Source organism: Podarcis melisellensis, assembly GCF_964234715.1.
Source record: "Podarcis melisellensis genome assembly, chromosome: 2".
Lineage (NCBI taxonomy): Eukaryota > Metazoa > Chordata > Lepidosauria > Squamata > Lacertidae > Podarcis > Podarcis melisellensis.
In genome coordinates, this window is record NC_138529.1 from 69,540,544 (window position 1) to 69,564,651 (window position 24,108).

Here is a 24,108-nt window from a genome sequence, read left to right on the forward strand (position 1 = left end):
TACAGTAATCCCAACAGCTAACAAGGCTGTTGTGTCATATCTTTGAAAGTTCCATGGCCTGATTCATGCTTGAATCCTTCCAGATGGAAGATACAGAAGAGAATATACAATGGCCTCATTCACTTGTAACACTAAACCAAACCATGACTAATCATGAAAAAACAAGCGTGCTGGTACACAGTTCAAACACCAAGCCTGCCTTCCTTCTGCCCTACTCCTGTAGATGCCACACTATTTGGAGTGAAGTCATTGTTACTGCTCATGGTTTGTTTAGAGCAGGACAAACTGCAAGCTTGGGTTAGCCTGTAGTCTAAGCCAAACCATGGTTTAGCTCCCGTTAGTGCAATAGGAATGAGAGAGGAGTGAAGCAGCTATGATTTTCTAATTGCATGATAATGCACTTGCTCATTAATGCTAAGGCATAATTACATGTCAACCAATACAATGTCATATTGCAAACTAAACATCATATAGTAAACTTTATCCTAGACATTTTCCTTCTATAAAACTGTACCTGGACAATTCTGTGGACTGTATAGTTCTGTTCTGCAGCTTACTCTGAAAACACTCTATTATTGACTGAAAATATCCCAGCCGTATCTCTTTACCTGGTTCTGATCTTCCTTCTGAGTCACACAGCACCTGTTTACCTGCAGGATTGTTGCTCTTGGCACAACAGCTGATACATCTGAGCAAGCACTATAACTGCTTTATATTTGAATAGGCATCCTGTGCTCATCTGCCTAAGAAGGGGCATCCACTTTCTTCAGATGTATACCGTATCAAGCCTACCAGCATTTTATCCAGGAACATATATTGCATTTTGTCTTTTATATGTTTATTTAATCTCTTATGGACAGTTAAATGAGTTGGTGGTGCATGCATTAGCCTCCTTCTCCTCAGTGGCATCCTAAAACCTGTGTGCTTAGTATTATAGGGGAGTTTTACTGAGAGTTAGATTATGAAATGGGCCACATGTCACAGAGGGTGGGGATGGGGCACTTGTGGTCCTCCAGATGTTACTGGACTTACAACTCCCATCATCACTGACTGATGGCCATGCTGGCTGGGGTGATAGGATTTGGAGTCCAGCAACATCTGAAGGGCCTTGGGTTCTCTATCTCTGAGATAAGCTCATAGAGCTCTTCAGAGTTTTAGATGTGGTATAGTTCAATGATAATAACGTTGTCTTCTAGCTCGCCCAGGTAGATATGAAAGCATTTACTACTCAGCTGCTTTGAGCATCCAAAACTAATTCAGAGTAGGGTGTGTACTCATCTCTTTTCTAAAGCAGCAACCTCATTTCAGATAGGGCTCATCCACAGTTCTACTTTCCCTGCTGTTTCCTCCCATGGAAAACCTACTACATACCGCTGAATCAGAGCGAATGGCAATTGGGTTTTCTCCAGATTGATGATTGCTCCAATTTAGTACTAAAGAGCAGGTTTTCCAGGGTGAAGTGGTGGGGCAAAGGCAGCACTGCTTGAACCCATGCCCAGAAAGCATGAAACAAGCAGAAAACCACTTGGATCTGTGTTTTCTAGGCATGGAACAAGCTCTTGACTTACTAAAGGTAAAGGTAAAGGGACCTCTGACTATTAGGTCCAGTCTTGACCGACTCTGGGGTTGCGGGGCTCATCTTGCTTTATTGGCCAAGGGAGCCAGCGTGCAGCTTCCAGGTCATGTGGCCAGCATGACTAAGCCGCTTCTGGCGAACCAGAGCAGCGCACAGAAACACCGTTTACCTTCCCGCCGGAGCAGTACCTATTTATCTACTTGCACTTTGACGTGCTTTCGAACTGCTAGGTTGGCAGGAGCAGGGACCGAGCAACAGGAGCTCACCCTGTCGCGGGGATTTGAACCGCCGACCTTCTGATCGGCAAGCTCAAGGGGCTCAGTGGTTTAACCCAGAGTGCCACCCGCGTCCCTTGACTTGCTAGCCTAAAACAAATCTGTGCATGAATCAGAGGCCATGCTGGAGCTGAGTTGGGTACTTTTATCCATTCTTCCTGCCCATTTAAGTTATTCAAGAAAGCATTTAAGCTTGTGGAGAAATGAGTTTCTCCTTTCTAGCAGCCCTTGCCCTGTTCCTCTTGTCTAGGGAGACACACTCCTCAATATCTTATCCAGCAGTTGCTCAGTCCCCCTCAGTCTGGGCTTGCCTTCTTTTCTGTGCTCACACACAGATTGTTCAGCTGTGACGCCAAAGTTAATGAGAACCTGCCATGTCTTTCATTGGGGTTATTTTCAAGGCACTGGGTGCTCCCTTTTTTTGCTGTGTTCTTACTTTGCTTGATGGGATTTTTAATGCAAAGAGACAGCAGCCTGCACAAGGCCCCTGACAGGCCTACAGCACATGGGGAAAAGACTGACTGACACAGTGCTCACTTGAGAGCAGAACAATCTGTGTTTCTGTGCTACTGCTAATTTGCTCTAATTATTTCTTGTCTAGATATGAGTGACTGAACTGTAGCACAGCACCATCCCCCTACATCTTAAATGGGTTTTGCACAGCTTTGAATGCCTTTTTTTTGTTTAACTATATATAGTGACTTTTCAGTATTATATGTTTGGATATACAGCCCAGAACTGTTGAGTGTAAATGCCATGACTGAATACTGTGCATGCTAGTTTAGTTTAAGAAGAAGAATATATAATGCTAGTAATGTTTATTTTTATTTAACGAACTACTTGATTGTAATAAAACTTCTTAAGCATTTTACAGCAAATGTTCCTAGTAATGTTAGTCATTGTACTCATCATAATTGAACATCAAAGGTATGCTTGTAGCTAATTGACTAACTTTTGACTAAACGAGGCAATAAATTTGCTCCATACAAGTTTAATTTCTCTGCTTTGTAGTAAAAGATTTAATTATCTATGCTGTGTCTCCAGGTTTGTCTATGTTATATACTTTTCAAAAAATGTTGGCTACATATAGAAAAAACACTGGTTTAACAACTTCTACGAGATGGAGCTTTTTCATCCATGTTCTGTTGTGGCCGTATCTGAGATTTAATCAAGAGAGGCACAGTTATTCAATACAAGATTCATTTTTTGTTGTGAGAGTGTGTTGTTTCCTTCTTTCCATTTTTACCTCCACTGGAGAGTTACCTCTATGAGCAAGCAGCACGTTCCTCCTAAATGTTAAGCTCTTAGAGGCTTGGCTTTCGGATGAAAAAGGTGTTCATTAATATTGTTGTATATAATTTGTGCTGTGCTTCTGAAACAACAGTTGGAGTCAGATTTCTGAAAATACAAACTATATGAATTCTCCTGAAACATATTTTTGAGAATAGAGCTGTACAAAGGTTGTTCCATCCTAACATAGATTCAGTGAATCAATAAACTACCAAATAATCTCATAATTTAGCCTGTGGCTCTAAGACTTTGGGGTTCATCAGACCAAGGGATGCCACTGATACAAATAACTGTCTGAGGGCTCATCCACATATACCTTTTGCCGTGTGTTTTCTAGGCACAGGTCCACACTTTCCCAGTCCATGTCTGAACGTGTTTTTTTGCCCCACCGCATTCCCCAGGAAAACAAAATCTTTACTGCTGAATCAGAACAAACAGCAATTCCAGTTTTCCATGGATTGCTGCTTGCTCAGATTCAGCAGCAAAGAGCAGGTTTTCATGGGGGAAACACCAGAGCGCAAAAAAAAAAAAGCTGTGGGACCTGGACAGCCCAGACCTATGCCTAGAAATGCAGAGCAAAAGTAAGTGTGGATGAGCCCTGAGGGTTTTGATTGTATATTTCCCTGCTAATGAGGCAGGATAACAAGTGTAGAATTTGTAAATGTGAATACTAAACTTGTTGCTGTTGTTGTTTTAAGGAAGATTGTGCCATGTCTAGGAGCTGAGCCTGAGCTAGTGTTAGACTATTGAAAAGTCAGGCAGATTCTGTGTTTCTATGATCCCAGCTCCAGAACTAGTTAGTGTAAGTATGATTTTGTAGCACTTTGCTGGATTGTGGAAAAAGCCATTGGTTACAAAAGTAATTTACTTATGAAGGGTGCCACTACTGAGACCTATTTATTTCACTTGAGTGAATAGCTAAGTACGTTCCAACTTCTGACAAAGCTGCAGAAGGGCATAGCTGTTGATTAAATAAATTGTTCTGGGGTTTCTTTGGCTGTATAACTCTGTAAGGTACCATGTGTATTGATGGACCTATATAAATAATATATAACCACCACGATACTTTTAGCTGTAGCTGTGCATGAGGAACTATGCCTGTCTCAGGGAAAAAAATATGCAGTGAGCTGCTGCCATTCAGTGGATTGACAAGTCACATGGGTATGCTGTCAGTCACCCTCCTTGATCACTGTAATTTGGGAGTGTAGTCAAGAGAATTTCCATTATTCATTTTCCAAATTTGTGGCGGGGAAGAGAAGCATACACTGGCTAGTCATCCACTTGCATGTGCATGAGTTTGAAAGGTGGGGGTGGGGAGATGGACACAGCTCCAACACACCAAAGCAGTTTGCTTCATGTTGACTCTTTAAGCACTTTGCAGCAAAAGGGCAGAAAATGCTCGGACAATATGGACCCCCTACCCAAGTAGGGATTTGTTTAGATAAACTATGGGCACTGGGCAAGTTTTAAAAAACTCACCTAGGAAAAATGCTTTTGTATTTGGTTGGTTGGTTGGTTCTATGAAGGTTGTGTTATGAATGCTTTAAATCATATGTTGGTCCCTAGCTTTTACACATAGTGTTGGCATTTCTGAACAAACAAAAATATTCGCTTCTTGCTTCTTGCTTAAAGATCTGGCTTGTATCCAAGCCATGACAGCAGCCTCTACTCCCATCCTTGTTTGAGCTCTAGTCATTGTGATTAGTAGCCAGAGCCTGACAGGTTCAACTATGCTACCTCTTTAATGTTTTACTGGGATAAGGGAGGCCTATTTAGGGCCATATAGCAATCTTGAACTCAATTCCCATCTCTTGTTGTAATGCAAGCCTGTCTCAGAAGGCAGAGGTTATGTCATGGAAGTGCATCAATGAACCACATCCTGGTGCAATGCCACTATTGGGGACTGGTGTGCCAAATGAGAGCTACAGGGCCAGTAGCAAATCCAATTTATTCACTGATACAAATGAAATTAGGCAGGCCCAGTGGCAGGGGGCAGGGAGAAGCATGTGAAGAACGCTGGGGCCTCTGCCTCCCCAGCAGCAGCTGGGGATGAGGCAAAAAAGGCAGAACCTAAACAAGGTTTAATACTGCTTTGGCCTTACTCACCCTTTCCCTATTAACCCCCCTGCTTGCTGTATGGGAGGCCCTCCAAACTGCTGCCCAGCTTCAGTGTTCTGACAAGCAAATTGAGGAAGAAACAGATGTTGGAGCTGCTGCCAGATGCTTCGTCCAGATGTTTGTTTGTGTTGAGCGTAGACACAAATACAGACTCACCCCTGTGCTGACATTTGAACATCCACGCTGCTTGAAGATTGCACATACATTTTCTGCCACACAGAGTCTCAGAAAATGAGAAGATTTGCATTGACTTGTTCGTGTTTTGTTTAGTGACCATCACATATACTTCTTTTCATAGATTTGGTGATGCATGGGCATTCACAACAGGCATGCAAGGAAACAAACACATAGACAAACACCCATAATTACATGAGGCTATTTCAAAATACTTTAAAACTATACCCCCCCCCTTGGTAGGTCTGAAGGTTAGTCTTTTTCTTTCACTGCTACAGAAAAAGAGCAATATGAGAAAGCTCATATATATATATATATATATATATATATATATATTTGCTTTCGTAGATTTTCACGGGTACAGGAATGCAGGTTTTGGTGTCCTCGGGTGTCTTCCCGTGTAAAAGTTGGGGTGTCTAGGCGACGTTTCGACGAGGTCTCACTCGTCATCTTCAGGCTGGTGCTTTCGGCTTCTTGTTACTGGAACAGAGCAGGAACAGAGCAGGATCTCAACCACACCAGACCCAAACCCAGACCCTCTCCACAGATAAATTACAGACACCATCCAGTAGCCAAACCATGGTGGCACCTCCGGATGCTGCACCCCCCTGCAATCCCTACACAGATCTGGCTGACACAGGCCACAAAACCACAGCTCGCCCCTATACACGAAGCCAAGCCAGAGCACAACTAAGTGCAGTACAGCCATCTTCTCAGAAAAACTCTTCACAAAGTTCAAGAGGTCAAGACACAAAGACTTTAGCAACTAATCCACACCTAATGACCCACCTAAGTGGTACTCAGGATATCACTCAAGAAATCACTCAAGATATCCCTCAAGTAATTAAGGAACAAAAGAAGAAAAGGCACACTAGCCTGGGAACTTCCTCTCTGCCCAGAACATTGGAGGCTATACACCACACCCCCTCAACAGTATTTATAGGAACTCAAACACTGAGATCCTGCTCTGTTCCAGTAACAAGAAGCCGAAAGCACCAGCCTGAAGATGACGAGTGAGACCTCGTCGAAACGTCGCCTAGACACCCCAACTTTTACACGGGAAGACACCCGAGGACACCAAAACCTGCATTCCTGTACCCGTGAAAATCTACGAAAGCATATATATATATATATATATATATATATATATATATATATTACCTTAACAAACACTGTACACAGTTAAAAACATTAGCAGGATTAATATAACATTTGTAATGTAATAATTCTGTGGTTATAAATGGAAATTTGAATATAAATTTCGATAATATTATAAGATGCAGTATAAAAATAAACATTATGGAAACTACAGAGGTGGGCGGTGGAGGGAAGTCCAAGGATTCAGGGAATCCTGTATATGTATAAAATTGATTATATTTGAATACAAAAGATACTTGTAAAAACTGAAAATAAAAATATATTTAAAACAGAAAAAGAGCAACGTGCACTCCAATACTGGAAAGAGGAAACATGCAGTAATTGCAGACGTAACAGACAAATTTAGCACTAGATTAATGAAATAGCAGATCAGGGTACTTTTGGGGGGTGGGGTGGGAAGGGAGGTGGTTGGTTGAAAGATTAGATACAGACTTCTTCACTGCAGTGGTATGACAGAGAAGCACAAGGCTTCTAAAGGTGGTGTTTTGAAAATTGCTTGAAAACTAAAACAACTAACTGAGTACATTTAACTACCGAATAAGGACCTTTATCATTCACGTAATCATATTCCATGCTGGAGTCACAAGGACTGGCATAAGGCATCGTGCTGCCTGAGGCCAAGGACAAGTTACATCCCTCCCATTTCATGTATAGAAGCTGACTCTCTGGCAGCTGAATCCTGCACTGTACCTGACAGCAACAAGCTAGAGATATGACACCCAGAGATCTGTCCCTATCAGCAGCTTGATGCCACTTGCTTACTGCTCCTCTTGGTGTCTGATCACTATCTATCCAGAGCTTTTCAAACTGTGTGTTGCGGCACATTAGTGTGTTGGCTGCAGTGTGTAGGTATGTTGCACTAACGCTCCCCGCACTCCTCCTGTGGCTGGAAAGGGCTCGTTTAACCTCCTGTTTGCTCGTAAAACTGCATTACTGTGTCGAGAAATTATGCATGTCCAAAAAGTGTGTCACCAACTTGAAAAGTTTGGAAAGCTCTGGTCTATTCAAACGAATGTTGTGGTTCAGCAACAGTGGTGCCAGTAGTGGTGTGACAAGCAACACATGATAACTCTTGGAGTGCATGCTTATATTTGTCTGCCTCTCCGCTTGCTTGCTTGCTTGCTTGCTTGCTTGATCAGGGTCCTTTCCCAGTGGTGCTTTCTGTGTCACACTGAGAAAAGGCAGCTAGGCAAGACAGACAAACAGACCAGCAACAAGCAAACATAATCAGTACGAGTTCATTCGGATGGGAATGGCCAAAGAACTCAGGAGGTTAGCTTGTTGGCAGAGGGGCTGCCTTAATCACTCCCCAGCATCAACCACCTGTGACAGCCATCTCACTGTTCTGTATGGCAGAGCTGGCCTAAATTGTAGTAGATTCCCTAACTGGAGTGAAAGCTGCATTGTTCCAGAGGCAGTGTTCTGTCATTTGAGTCCCGTAGAAATGAGATATTCCCTGCAATAGAAATGCTACTTAAAGGAAAGATATTTGTATCTCCTGCAACAAATTTAGAATGCCGCATTTATTGTTTTAGAAATGTTTTATTGGAAAAGCCTCTGATCCACAGTCTTGAATTAGAATACACACATGTTGCATGTACTGCCACTTATAATACTAGTGATCTCATTTATATTCTATGCTGATATAGTTCCAACAAAGACCACTGAAATGACATAACTACCAGTCTTCAAAATGCTGTGCCAGTTTCACCCATGTTGAAATAAATAGGGCTTGTATGGATGGAGCAGCCTGAGGATTGATGTTAACACAGTCTTTGATACAGTGAAGTTCACACACTGCCATATAGAGACCCACTCTCCTTGATTGATTGTGTACTGTACACCCATGAAAGGCTCTAACAGGAATTCCTTATTCCTCCCCCCATATTTTTAGTCAGTCACATTCTAAGTACTGTAATGAGATAACACTGTATCTTAACAGAGGAAGCTGTTTGGATTGGAAAATGTACCTCTGGCAAACATGTTGATTATAAAGGCTGTGGGGCTGCCTACAGGTAGACAGATTTTGACTGAGTGACGAAGGATGTTGATGGATATTTTTATTCCCATTAGATCAAAGTACACATTACATTAACCATGTGTGGTTCCTCTTCACTTGTAGATGTTTCTTTGCTGCAGTCTACAATGGTAGGCTAATATATTTACCCATGTATGCACACCCACTAACACTTTCCTCTCTGCTAGTTTTCTACTATTGAATTCCTCCCGCCCCTCAGGTTAGCACCACAGGACAAAATATATTTAGGACACACACACAACTGGAGTTTGGAGTAGCAAGATGCATGTAGTTAATATTGTGTGTAGCTTGAGTGTCTTGGTCTCAGTCTCAGCTGAATCCCATTCTCAAGAAACTTAGTTGCTATTTTGTAGAAGACTTCATGGACTAAAAGCACATTCTTGTGATAGGTGATGTGGTAGTGATGAATTACTGATCCTTGCAAAAGTTCTGTTGACTGAAACCAGGCTGTCCTTTCCTGGGCCGCTCCCAAATGTTGGGAAAACTTTTTCTTACTCAGTATGCCTTTGAAATATGTCATTTACATGGTCCTCCTGCAGCACAAATATCCCCTTCTGTGAGAAGGTGGGAAGGGTATTATGAAGAAGTTCCCTAGGAGTTATATAGATCTCCTGCCTGGTTCACTGCAGTGAACAGAAACAGTGATGCAGGAACAGCCAGCTATATTGGTGTCCTGCCTGCCACTCCGTCTACAGTGGTACCTCGGGTTACAAACGCTTCGGGTTACACAGACTCCGCTAACCCAGAAATAGTACCTCAGTTTAAGAACTTTACTTCAGGATGAAAACAGAAATCGTGCAGCAGCAGCAGCGGGAGGCCCTCAGGTTAAGAACGGTTTCAGGTTAAGAATGGACCTCTGGAACGAATTAAGTTCTTTACCAGAGGTACTGCTGTAATATCCTCTGTCAGGAAGGTCTGGAACTGGAGATGGAAAGAATTCTGCACAGCAAAAGTCTCTTAGGGCATATTCTGGAGATTCCTCCTCCCCTTCCTTGCTGGAAGCACTTGAATGACCTTGAAAGGCTTATTATTTCAGCAATAACTGGCATAGCTGAGATTACAGCAACTCAGCAGAGAAATCAAAATAGGCACATTCCATTGGGCTGCCCCCCCACCCCCACAAAAAAATGTCTGCAGAGGGGAGTTAGACTTTCAAAGATGAGAGTGTCTCAACCCAGTCCAGTATTTTGGAGGCAAAGCCTGTGTGGCTGGTGATGGTAGGTGGTCAAATCAACCAGTGTATGCCCTCCACCAGATTGAATAAGAATACCATGCCAGCTGTTGAGAGCCCTGTTTTTCTCAGAAGAGAATGATTAGGTAGCTTTGAGTATTGCCGACACATGAAATGTGTGCCAGCTGTTAACCCAATTGTGCACCCTGTATCCCCCCCAAGAGGATGTAGCCTGCCTTTATAATATAAGATATTATTGTCATGTTTGTATCTGGTCAGATTTTATTTCTGTATTCATTAAAACACGTATTACTGCCGTTCATCATATTTGCAATGGCAGTTACAAAATAACAATTAAAATCCTTAAAAATAAACTAAGATCTGCACAGATTAAAATGTCTGGATAAACAGAAATGGTTTTTGCTTGGCACTGAAACTATTGCATAGTTGGTGCCAGGCAACCCCCCCCCCCCGCACAACCAGGATGCCATTATTAAGAGAGCCATTTCCCTTGTAGATGAATAATGAACCCCTGAGAGATGGACTACATGAATGATATTAAAGCCTTACCTTTAAGGAGCTCACAGCAACATATATCTAGGGTTATACTCTTTTATCATTGAAAGAAGCAGTGATTTGCTCAGGGTCATCTAGTGATCTTCAGTGATATCAGTCCAGGTTGAACAGTCTACCCTACATTAGCTGTCTTAATTCTGATGTCACCCCTAATCATTCAGCAGCCACCCCTAATCCTGTTGAATTTTTGCTTCAGGGGAAAAAAAGGAGGGACCTCAGTGAGCCTAGTAGGTGAAAGAGGGATAAGATAGTGCAGGGTGAGTAAGAGCAGGAGTAGATGGAGAGTATAACTAGACAGAGTAAAGCCTGTTATATTTCTGGTGACACTGAGGGTGATAATGAAACCCTGGCTTGCACCCAAGGCATCTGTAGCACTCCTGGCTGCCATCTGTGTGCCTCATTTAGTGACTGAATATTCATGACCCTCATTAAACTCTTTCAAATACTTCCCCAGCAGAGGAGCTAAAAATAACTTGGGGAAGGGGGAGGGTCGCCCCCTTTATATTCTATAAAGCACCCAGAATCTGGTTAAGATAGGAGCCTCTAGTTATCACAAGCAGCCTTTTCTTACTAGCCTTGGCTCCCAAATGAGTCTGCAAAATGAAAAGTATTACCACCACTCCACAATGTCCAAGTGGCAACGTGGTCCTTCTCATCCTGGCTCTGTGTGCTTTCACTCCTTTTTCTGCCTCTTCTTCCTTTCCTGACTGAGCTTCCAAGCATTCAGAGAGGCTGTATTAAGGACACTTGCCTGTCTCTTAAGAGGCTGTGATTAGAGACTGCTATAGCTTGTTACAGATATGAGGGGAACCATGTGGTCTCTAGGAACTTCCTGCAAGTATAGGAAAGATGAAATAAAATTTTGCACAAAATTTAAATTTGGCAAAACTCCTGAACTTATATATTTGTTGTTGAATAACCATAATTATTTAAATTTTCATTCAGAATTTGAATTAGATACTTCCTTTAAAAGAAAACCCTGTCAGTTCTGGTTATTTTTTAGGCAATAGTGTTGCCTAGTTAATTTCTTTTCTACCTTGTTTCCCCCATCAACCCTTTACCTCTAACTGCACCCATAACACTTACTATTACTGATAATGTTGTAGAGGGGCTGAAAGCAATTCCCTCCCTCCCCCAAACCCCTGATTTTTCCCAATCAGATTAGAGATGGGAGAAATGCACATAACAGAATGGAAGATACATACATGTAAGGTAAGAGCTGACAGACTGCAGGAGTGGATTGATAGAGTTGGCAAGCTGCCATCTCAAGCAGTGAAGCAACTAATGTCGCATATCTTATGGGGATTCCTGAGGAATGACATCTGCATTGTTCATTTTTTCAAGAAGACAAATGCAATAGCAGAAGCACAGAGCATGCAGTCTCTGGGCCTCTAAACAAAAAAATGTTTCTTTCTGTGATTGCTTCTTCACACGCACTTTTAAACTATTCAGTTGTGCTTTTGCCCAAAACTTTAAAATACTAATTTCAATGCAACTCCGTTCATGTAGACGAATTCGAGGCCCCTGAAACTTTATGCGTTGTAGTCCTTTCCATGATGCAAGATTGGGGCATCTACCTCAGGTGTAGGATGGCCACTTGTGTACATCGCCAGAAAAGGAGACGCAGATTTGCATAACAATTGCACATGCTGATTCATATGTATTGGTGCAAATCTAGAAACGACCACTCTAATTTAAATAGAAATGCAATGCATCCCATTATAATGAACTGGAGTCCAACAACATCAGGAGGGACACAGGTTCCCCATTCCTGAAATAAATGTATTCTGAAAGAGTATCCTCTGTAAAGTAGGATATATAACTACCCTACTCAAGTAGAAAATTTTGGATGCTGTTACAGGACAAGAAATTATAAGCTGTAATAACTATAAGTATTGTTATTTTCTTGAAGGTGAAGGAACCACTTAGAATATTATGTTCCAAGCATCAAACTGTATTCAACTAGACCCAATGAGCTGTTTCTTATAATGTAAGAGAAGGGCACTTAACTCTTAGATATCTTAGCTGTTGGATGGGTACATCACTCTTGAAGAGCGTCACACTAAAAAATAACACTCTGATGTGGTTCACTGTACCATCTGATTTTTTCTGTTCTTCCATTCTATCTCAAAAGCAGAGTTAACTAGAAGAAAGCAGTAATGTGGTGAAGTTCGTACCCTTTGAGATTGGTGGAGCAGATGTGTTTTTAAGAACTGTGTATTGTCCCAAAAACTGTTAGTATAATTTATTTGTTTAAAGAAGTTATATGCCACCTTTCAATATAAATATCTAACACCAGAATATCTAACACCAGAAGGTTCAAATTATAGCAGGATGCAACAGCCTTGGGAATTTGTCATCTGTGCACTAGAGGCTCAGAAACAGAGGGATTATATCCCTGTGATGCGCATGTGCACACAAAAACGCATACGTGCACCAGCACCACCAACTATGTGTCCAGACTTATAAGAGTTCAGATTTGCAGCACTTGTCAGCTAGAGTGTCAACCTCCTCCTCTAAATTAATAACAGGTTAAACTGTGTGTGGCAATACTCCTTGCACACCAACTGCATGTGTCGTTTTATCATGAATTGTGTCATTCCCCAGCTGCTGTTAGGATCAGGGAGGGTTCCTAGCTTGTTGCCAATGTCATTTGCTGTATCCCCATGTCAAACATGTTGTTAAATTATGTGAGGCACACGCAGCTGGCTCACAGTGCCAGAGAGGCACGAGAGCCTTGCAGGGGTTATGTGTGGAGAGTGTTCTTTTGGATACTTTCCTTCTAAGAGCTCTCAGCAGGAACTTTATACTAGGAGTCTTTATTAAATGGCCTGAAGCCAAGGACAACAGCAGGCAAGGATCCAAGCAGGGGACAGGTAGTAAGGAGGGGAGAGAGGTGTGAGCAGCTTGGGAACATTCCAAGGAGATCACATATTCACCAGCTTCAGAGCCCAGCACTGTTAAAGAGACAGGACAAGTGCACAATTTCCTGCACAGCTTTGCCAAAAAGGGTATGTCTCTGCCTAGATAATACCATTTGGGAATTTTCATCAGTGCTCTTCTGCAAACAACAAGTCTAAGATATTGGAATACGTTAGAAAAGCTGTTTTGTGCCCAATTGGATACAACAGGTGGTACATATTATGTGCCCCTGTGGTACACCAGGTCAGCTCTGCCTACCCCTCACTCCTTTTGGCATGAGTGAGTTTCTGTTTGTACTCTTTCTCATGTTTTCTAACCTTGAGCAGTCTAACCCAGCTAACCACTGAGTTGCAAGTAAGTTCCTCCCAGTCTCCTGGCTCCGATTTGTAGATGCAGTACTCGGACTCTCAGCTCAATTATTGTCAAAAGCTTTATTCCAAAGTTCACTACACAGTCTAAACATAGATCAAGTTATAGGTGCACAGGTCTCGAAGATACATAACTAGGTGCAAGCTGAGATGTTGTCTCAACACTTGACACACACTCTTGGCTCTCCTTTTGAAGAGCAGGGTGGGCGCAGTCATTTGGATGGGTGGGCAAACAAATGGGCACTACTGCAAGTCGGCTGGGTCTGCTTACAGTGGCTCAGCCAACAGTGAACCCTTAGAGGATGTTGTCAGGGTTGGTGCAGCTGGTTCACTGACCAACCTAGGCTCAAATGCCTCACCTGGAGCTGGAAGTGTTTCACTAGTCAAAGGTGGAGTGGAGATAAGGTCAGATGGCTCTAAAGGTAAAGGCAAAGGACCCCTGACAGTTAAGTCCATCGCAGACGACTCATCTCACTTTACAGGCCGAGGGAGTCAGCGTTTGTCCGCAGTTTTTCTGGGTCATGTGGCCAGCATGACTAAGCTGCTTCTAGCGCTGTGGAACATCGAAACCAGAGCAGCACATGGAAACACCGTTTACTTTCCCGCTGGAGCAGTACCTATTTGTCTACTTGCACTTTCTGGTGTGCTTTCAAACTGGTAGGTTGGCAGGAGCTGGGACCAAGCAACGGGAGCTCACCACGTCGCGGGGATTCAAACCTGCTGACCTTCTGATCAGCAAGCCAAAGAGGCTCAGTGGTTTAGACCACAGCCCCACCTGTGTCAGATGGCTCTAGGGCCGTGCTTTCTCTTGACAAACCACTGAGCTCCTACCAAGCATCCAAGCATTCTCAGCGTCAGGCTCCACACACTATTCCCAATCCTCCTTCTCCTTGGACCAACCTTGCCAGAAAGTCTCCATGATGCTCATGATAATCAAGGCTTTTACCAGTCATGTCTCTAGTCCCAGGGAAAACACAGCAATGCCCTGTCATGAACCCAGAGCTCTTCATAGTTTGTTCACTGACTATATAGACAGACCTCTCTCAGTCCGAATGAACATATCAGTGTCCCATTTCCCTGTTTACAGTATGAAAATCAGGCATCCTTGCAGTGCTGCAAAGGTGAATCATGAATCAGGCCACATGAACGTCAGAGAAGGTTCTGGGACATTTGCAAAATACTACTCTGATAATCAAATCTTACCCTTCTGATGTTTTTGGGGATTTGAAAACACAAATATGGATATAACATTGGGAGAGTCTCAGGTGCAGGGAGAGTAAGAACATTCCTTAGATACACCTGAAAACTTGAGCTTGTTTACATTAGTCTAAGTTTCCAGCAACCTCCAGCTATGGTGGATAGATTCAAGGGAGAAAGAAATTATAAATAGCTTAGCATGGAATTGTGTCTCCAGCTAGTGGCTGGTTGCAGTGAAGGTATGAAATTCTGCCCTGTGAAGATGGTTTCCCTCTTTTGGCGATTTTGTTGGTCAATGTGCGACAAAGAAGGGGTGGCATTGATACAATAATGGTTAGAACTGATGGGATAATTGGTACTCTTTGCAGTGTATATCTCATGCCTTTAAAAAGTTTGCAGTTCAGTCAAGCAGCAAAAACGATATCATACAGCTCCAGAGGTGATGGTGACACCAGGAAGAAGCAAACTAGTTAAGCCAACAAATGCTGAAGTTTATCTGGTGAATGAACCTGTTCACAGAATTCAAGGCCATTTTGGAAACAATGCATTGCTGAAAGCCACAGGGCTAATCCGGCTTTTTGTTCCCCCTTCCATAGCCAACCTCTGGTCCATGACCAAATCTTAGTTCCCTCTCATGGCAACTAAGCTTCTTTTCACAGCCTCTTATGAGGGATTCTGTCAAAGGCTTTTTTGAAAGTGCAAATAAAATGGTGCCCCATAATTCCCCTTTAGCCGCTGCTGCTTTGTGGACTCATTAATAATGTATGAGGCCAACTTCAGCTCCGTGTTTCCAAACACAAGCATCCTGCCCCGATTCACCTCCCCATCCCCCTAAAGCTAAGGGAATTGTTTTCTTCAGCAGATGAGACTTTATGAATTGTTTGGCTTTATGCATGCATGAGGTAGCAATGAAGGGGGGACTTCAGCCGATACGTGCCATAATCTTGTCTGTAGATTTGTTAAATATTTATTTTATTTAGTTCATTTGAATTTAGTTCAGCTATGTACCTGCAGCATGTGTTGCTGATAGAGACAAATTCCAGAACTTCTACAAAGACAGCCAAGCACATCCTTAAATACACAATGAGTTAATCTGCCCTTGCTTATGAAGAATTAACCTTCTTTGTCACATAGCCGTTTTAACAAATTAAAATATTACTGTGGGTAGTAGCCAATGAGAGTCCTACTCAGAGTAGAACCTTTGAAATTAATGGAAATGACTAATTTTAAACTATTGATTTCAGTGGTTCTTCTCTGAGTATACTGTACCTCGGGTTAAGAACTTAATTAGTTCCGGAGGTCCGTTCTTAACCTGAAACTGTTCTTAACCTGAGACACCACTTTAGCTAATGGGGCCTCCTGCTGCCGCTGCACCGCTGGAGCACAATTTCTGTTCTCATCCTGAAGCAAAGTTCTTAACCCGAGGTACTATTTCTGGGTTATCGGAGTCTGTAACCTGAAGCATATGTGACCCAAGGTACCACTGTAGTTGGATACAAACCCTGTGATTCTGCAGGGCAGATTCTGGAATATACACATTTTTAGGGACATGCACCAAACAGTTGCGGCCTGTTTTGAATACCTGCCTTGTATTAAATAGACACAATACAGTAATTTAAATTGTGTAAGTGATGGTTAATTGTTAGTATATTCTTCTCCCTGCACAGAGCAGCTGCATAACGGTTCCCTCAGTAGCTGCCTAACTTCTTCACAAAGTCCTTTTTTGTTACAACTGGAGCCAGACCTCTACTTAAGCAGCTTTGCCAGCTTCTCTGGAATCACCCAGCACAGAAGGTATCGCTTTTGATTAGTTCTACAGATTGGCTAAGAGCCACACACCTCTGCTTTTCTTTTGAGGCCAGAGGCAGGGAGAATACGATTTCCTTCTGTCAGGACACTTGAGAATGGAGCTAAACACACACACATGTATGTTTATGTTCACAAAGACCCATTTGGAGGGGTGACTATTTGGAGTGAAGAAGCAACAGGTGGGAAAAAGTTAAGCATCTCCTCAAAAATCACCTTAGGAAAAAAACAGCTGTCGGGCACTTATTATACACATGTAAGTGTAATATGTAGTCTGTCCTCAGTCACACTCTTTGGGAATCCAAAGCAGACTCCCTTACCAGGGCCAGCCTGCATATCTGGAGGTTTGTGTCAAGTCTGCTGTCAGTTTTCCCCTCTTAGTTTTTTATATACTTTGTACCTTATTTCCCCTGTCATTTGTAATGGGGTTCTTCTGGTCTGTCTTCTAAGGCCAGATAGTCTTCAACTTTTAAAATGAAATTTTCTGGTGCATTGACAGGACATAGGAATAGGGCTCCTGGCCTGGAGTAGAGAAGAGTAGTTTTGGGGAGGTTTGGGTTGAAGGCCAGTAGTGTCTGGTGGGACCCTGCAGGTTTTCAATGCATCCAGGGCATGGCTTAAAAAGGTGCTGTTTACTTAGATGAGGTAATAACAATAATAGTTATATCTCTCTCCCCCCCCCCCCACTTTTCTGGCTTTTCTCCTGCCACCTGAAGATACTTTATAGAGCAATTTCCAGAGAAATAGCTATGTTAGTCTATTATAGAAGAAAGAACTGAAACTCTTGTACCACCTTAAAGTCCAACAAATTTATAATGACATAAGTTTGCATAGACTCAAGATGCCTCTCTCAAAGGAGCCATTCAACTTGGCATCCCTGCTCTCTTTCCTCTCACTATGGGACATATTTGCATGAATCCAGAGCAAGGAATTTTAAGTAGTGGCATCAGATTTTGGAACTTCTGACCAAAGGACATATCTGTAAGCACATTTTTGAATATTTCTACAGATTGGTGGAAAATATACTCTCTGGGAAGGATTTTTATTTCCTGTCTACTTTAGTGATAAGTTACTTTAATAATGACAACTTTTCTGATTGGTTTATTACAGCTGGTTTTTGTTGTCTGTTTGCTATCCTCCCTGTTTATCCCATTGTGGTTTATTTCACTGTATATAGCAGGTCTGGAGAGCCAAGTGTCTCTCTGCAGGCCTCTTTATCTGCCCTTAATGACTCACTCTGACCCAGGCCCCTCTCTCCACACTCTACCTTGGGTGCTTTTGCCTGGTTGACCTGCATTTGTGAACTGTGACAATGCCTCTTCCTTGCTTGGATGGAGGATGGAGGGTTTCCTTTGGCAGTGGCTGAATTTTACTGTAGAAACCCACATCCTCAATATATCCTAAAATAAATCTTATTGAATATACACGAATAAATCCTTCCAATAAACAGATTGTTTTTGTTGTCCAAATCTGTTTTGTACTGAACAGGTCATAGTAACCATGTGCATGAAATCTCATAGTGATGAAACCTACAAAGTGCACCTTTGAGACTCTGGAATTTTCCCCTGCGGTCCTACACTTCCTTCTTTGTCCTCTGATCTTTTTACTCTTATAGTGTCTTTTCAGCTCCTTCTCTTTATGTCACTGGCTGATTTGTTCTGATGCTACAGGATAGCTTTGTAGGCTAAAGAGTCATGGCCTGTTGGCAGCCACTACTTAGCTGCTCTGATGTCAGAGAGAGGCCTGGCATCTGCAGCCTAAGCAGCTGAGCTGTTTTGGGGATTAACAGGATTACGGAATTTCCCTAATAAACTATTGTTAAATTAAATCACGTAATGATTGCCAGGAAACACTATGGGTTTCCAAGTAATTCTTGTTGCTGTAGATGAGCAAGCAGTTTCAAAAACCAAGCAGAAGACTCTTTCTGCTGATGTACATGATGATGATGATGATGATGATGATGATGATACTAATAGCTGGTCTAGAAATTGTTTTAAAATCCTTTTATCCTTTGAGTTCCAACTTTCTGTAGTGGTGAGCAAGGAGGGCAACAACTGGAAGATGAGGATAAGGATGATGATGATGATGTTAATGTCAATATATTCCCTTATCCTCAAAGAGGAAGGGGAAACAGAGGTCTGAGTAAGCAACAGTTCAAGCCCTTGTTATATTTAATGTGAATAGATCTCCTACAATTATAAATTTCCTGTCTGTGAAGTTCACAGTGGCAAGAAATGATTCCAGCCCTACTGCATGCCCCCCTCCCAGTGAAAATGCTAGGATGGCGGACATGTGTTCTATATATTAGAGCCTGTTGTGGTCCAAGTCCAGTTTTAAGGTAAAAAATTAGTAACCTTGAAGTTCCCCAGCTACATTTATGTCTCTGCATAGCTTACTGAGCAGGCACAAAGATCACATGGTCACGGTCTGTTTAAATTAGAGTGGTTGTTTGTAAAATTGCATAGATACATAAAAATTAGCATACACATTTCCCCCTGCAAATCTGTGTCCTTTCTGCCCTCTTTTTAGATAAAGCATTTCCTCTTTTTTGGCAACAGGCAAGTGGCCACTCTAGTGGCATCACTCCTGCACAAGCAAAAGGGCATGTGGGCTAGTGTGTAATGTGTTGGACCTGGTGTTATTCTAAAGCACCAAAGCTGCAGCAAGCAAAGGCAGCACCGTCTGCTGCTTGTGGCTGGAAAGCCAAACAGGAAGTTTGTGACTGTTGCCATGGGAACAAAGGGGCAGTCCATTCTGTACTGAGCACCGGATGTTAGCTCAGTGGGTTTGTCATATGACCTGTACAGGATGTACATGGGTTGAGTTTCTCTCTGTATGTTGAAGAGAGCAGACATGTTTTCTGGATGACTGCTAAAAGACACAAATAAAAGGACATGTAGATACATTACTGTCTGTGTCTGATTCCCCTCCCTGGGGATATGCAGGGAGGAGGAGAGAAGGAGAAGCAGTTGGTGTGTTTTCCTCACAGCCTGAGGAAAATCGCCGGAACGGACCTCGTGTTGTTTATCCTGCCGGGAGACGCCGGAGGGAGGTCTAAGGAATTCAGCCGGTGCCTGAACAGATAGGCACATACCGATGACCGGGTAGCAGAATTCCAACATTGGTAGCAGAGCTGATGGTTCCTGTTTTCATCGCCCTCTGCATCAGGAGGTGGCTTCCATGGATGCCTGAGGTGAGAAAGCTGATTCTCTGCAGCCAGAAGCTGACCAGAGCAAGCTGGAAGCAAAAGCCACGGAGCCCAGGTATGTGATTTTCGGGCTTAGAAGAGTGGATGCAGATTGAGTTATTTTCTGCTTCGAGGGAGCAGCGTATGGGAAACGGCTCCAGTTAAAAGTGAAACCGCATACCAAACATTACTGTGGTTTCTTCTCCAAGGGATTGGAATGTACTGTTGCTAAGCGACGCCTTTCAGTGAAGGCCGATCCTCAGAGAGGAGAAGTGAAAGCAACAATAGAATGTTTTGGCTACAAAGGCTGAGGAGCTCTTGGAAATTTCCAACGCAGCCAGCGTTGAGAGCTGCCAGGTGCACAGAGTGTAAACAAGCCAGCTTTGGATTTTAGAGGCTTGTGTTTTGAGAGTCAATGCAAGGACTCAAAATGGATGCCAGGAAGGGGGGAGCCCTGCCTTCTCCGCCCCTTTTGACCAGTGACAATTATGCATCTTGGTCTATTAAGATGAAGGCCCTGCTGCAGAATCAGAGACTATTTGACGTGATTGAGAACCCCATTCCTGCAGCGCCAACGCATGCTTGGGAGTCACAGGATGTGAAGGCCAGAACTGCCATAATTCTGTGCGTGTCAGATTCGCAGTTGATCCACATACAAGGCTTAGAGCACGCGAGAGATGTTTGGAACACGCTGAGAAGGACACATCAGAGAGATGCAGGTTCTTCAGCGTTGCTGTATTTTGAGAAGCTGACCAACCTGAGGCTAGCGCCTGATGGAGATGTTCAAGCGCACCTGACGGAAATGAAATTTCTGCGTCAACAGATGGTGGAACGCAATTTCCGTTTGCAGGAGGAAGTGTTTTGCTTTATGGTGATCAACAGCCTGAATCGGACTTACAAAACGGTTGCCAGTCAGCTGGGGTCCCTCCCAGCAGCTGATCTCACGTCGGAGAGGGTCTTTGCCGTCGTGTTGAATGAACATGACAGACTTGCCGCCCTGGAAGTCAAGGACAAGGGGAGGGAAGAACGGAGTTCTAACGCCCCCACTGCTCAAGCTACTGGAGGAGATGCTGTAGCTATGAACGTTGTCCGATGCTACAATTGTGACCAGACTGGGCATCTACAGCGGAACTGTACGAAGCCACGTCGGAACAGAGGAGCTAAGGAAAGCTCCACAAAGTCTGACGCGTCAGACAAAGGTCACACCAAGCCAAAGGCAAAGACTGCAAAGGCTTTGATGTCGCTAAAAGCCACACCAGAAGCGGGAAATTTCTTTGTTTTGGATACTGGAGCCACAGTTCACATGACAGGACACAGAGGACTATTTTCTACGTTTAAGAAGCAAAGCTTCACTGTACAACAAGCCAACGGTCAAGAGCTGGAAGCGACTGGAATTGGGACTGTGTATCTTAAAAGTCTGAACTTGACTATAAACAATGTTTATTTGGTTCCAGAATTGAAGTTTAATCTGCTCAGCGCTTCGCAGATTGCCAAGAAGGGACTGAAACTGTCCTATGATGATGAGAAATGCGAGATCTACAAAGATGGAGAGTTGTATCTTTCTGCCAAAGAGAAAGATGGACTGTATTTGTTGACTTTTGATCAAAGTGATTACATGAAATGTAATTCTTGTGATTTTAACATGATCTCTTTTGCAGGTGTAGCTGAGAAAAACGCCAAGCAGGTGACCTCGAGGGTCAACAGGGCATTTCAGCGGGTGTATGCTGATGTGATTGGTCCTTTAGAACCATCTAGAGGCAATGCAAAGTATTACCTAATATGTGTTGATTCTTTTACAGGTTTTGTCTGGATTTATCTTTTGGAGAGACCGAAAGAAGCCTTAGAAAGGTTTAAAGAGTTTTGTGACAAGGTTAAAAATATGCATGATGCTGACATAGATTGTCTTTGCACAGATGAGAAGCCAATTTTTCTTTTACAGGAGTTCCAGAGGTTCCTGAAGAAGAAAGGGATAAGACACAAACTTGCAGCTTCCGAAGAAGCTTGGAATAGATGTGTTTGTGTTAGGGTGAACAAAGAATTGCAAAAGGGAATGCATGCGCAATTGCTAAGTTCACATCTGCCACATGAGTACTGGGCTGAATCGCTAATGTCATTTTGTTACACGTGGTTGAGAAAGTTTTCAAAAGAGTTGGGATGTTCTCCTTTTGAGAAACTGTTCCACAGAAAACCTTCTGTTGCCCATTTCAAGGTTTTTGGGTCTCATGTGAGAACAGAAGCTCCAGGTGGAGTAAAGAATGCCAGAGGCATTTTTGTGGGTTATGAAAAGGGTCTCTACAGAGTAATTTTGTCTGAATCTGGAAAGGTGATTCTCACAAAATTTCTAGAGAGTGCTCCTGAACAGGAGAGAGTGATTGTTCACACATTTCCCACGGGTGATGATGATTCTGATGATGATGATGATGTTGATTTTATTGAGTTCAGTAGTACTGATGATGACAGCGATAGCTCAGACAGCTCAGTTGTCACAGTCATTGAGAGGAAGTCTCACACAATGACCAGACCCTCAGAAGAGGAGGATGAACCACTGATTAAGCTTAGTACTGGTTCTCCAGAGAGTTCAGAGGCTGAACCAGTAAGCAAAGAAGAGCAGCACCTTTTACGTAGGTCTGAGAGAGCAACGAAGGGTGTACCACCCAAGAGGTATTCACAAGAGTTTGCTTACTTAGCTGTTGCTGTTGTAAACGACCAAGGTCAGATTGAAGCTGTGTCTGAGTCAGAGACAAAGGCACAACAGAGAGTTGCTAACCAAGGTAATGCAGAAGCACTCATTCCTTGGAAGTCACACAACCAGAGAGGTACATTGGTAAAACCAGTGGCGGGTAGTTCCAAGGGTGGAACTGAAACAACAGGGGAATGTTATAAGTATAACAACTGTTTGTTTTCTTCTCTGGATGACGCTTTGCTCGCAGCACGCATTGATACTTTAGGGGGAGGATGTTATTCTAAAGCACCAAAGCTGCAGCAAGCAAAGGCAGCACCGTCTGCTGCTTGTGGCTGGAAAGCCAAACAGGAAGTTTGTGACTGTTGCCATGGGAACAAAGGGGCAGTCCATTCTGTACTGAGCACCGGATGTTAGCTCAGTGGGTTTGTCATATGACCTGTACAGGATGTACATGGGTTGAGTTTCTCTCTGTATGTTGAAGAGAGCAGACATGTTTTCTGGATGACTGCTAAAAGACACAAATAAAAGGACATGTAGATACATTACTGTCTGTGTCTGATTCCCCTCCCTGGGGATATGCAGGGAGGAGGAGAGAAGGAGAAGCAGTTGGTGTGTTTTCCTCACAGCCTGAGGAAAATCGCCGGAACGGACCTCGTGTTGTTTATCCTGCCGGGAGACGCCGGAGGGAGGTCTAAGGAATTCAGCCGGTGCCTGAACAGATAGGCACATACCGATGACCGGGTAGCAGAATTCCAACACCTGGGTCTAAGGATTTGGTGGAACCTAGGCCTTGCAATGTCATTGACGCATCAGTGGCTTAGAAAAATTGTTACCACGAATAATGTATTTAATTCTTTATTGTTATTATTAGTAGTAGTAGTAGTAGTAGTAGTAAATTTATGCAATATCAAAGAAAACAGGAAAATTATAATGACCTGTTGTACAGGGTGAGTCCTTTAAAAGAGGCCCCATGAATACAGAATACACATGTTCCACGGAGCCTCTTTTAAAAGACTCACCCTGTATGTATATGCTAGATAAAAAATTCAAGGCACTTTGTATGTGAGGCTGCTCCCACTTCTCTTCTTCGCTGGGAGGGAGGCCAACTTTTTGGATTATTTATTTCAGGAAAGGGCCTTTTCAGATGGAATTAATTTGTTTATCCCCATACTGTGTTGATCAGTCTGCCCTTACACCCATCAGTTGGAACTCAGTGCAGTTATACTGTAACAATTGTTGTTAATGATCAATCTGCTTTCATCTGAACTTTGGCTTTGGTTGAAAGAGAGCCTCCCCCCCCCAAAGGCATGGCTGAATGTCAGCTGAAAGTGAAGGTGTGAGATCAGTGCCATATGCAGGTCAGGTGCCGCCTGGCTAATTCTTGGACACTGCAGATTTAAGATATATGCAGTATTACTCAAAGAGTGCTTATTTGTGAATATCTTGTGGGTTCTGTGCATGGACAGAGATACTACTTTCTTTTTTAATTTTTAAAAAACCTATTAGTTTCAAAACAAATGTTTTGTAAATACATTAACAGAAAAACAAACAAGGCATGGGGCAATGACA

General features: G+C 42.9%; 1 protein-coding gene across 7 annotated transcripts in view; it reads left to right on the forward strand.

Moving 5' to 3' along the window:
* The window catches only part of SEMA3F (semaphorin 3F), a 127,225-nt gene that overhangs the window by 63,466 nt on the left and 39,651 nt on the right, over positions 1-24,108 (forward strand). The gene's annotated exons all lie outside the window — the stretch shown is intronic.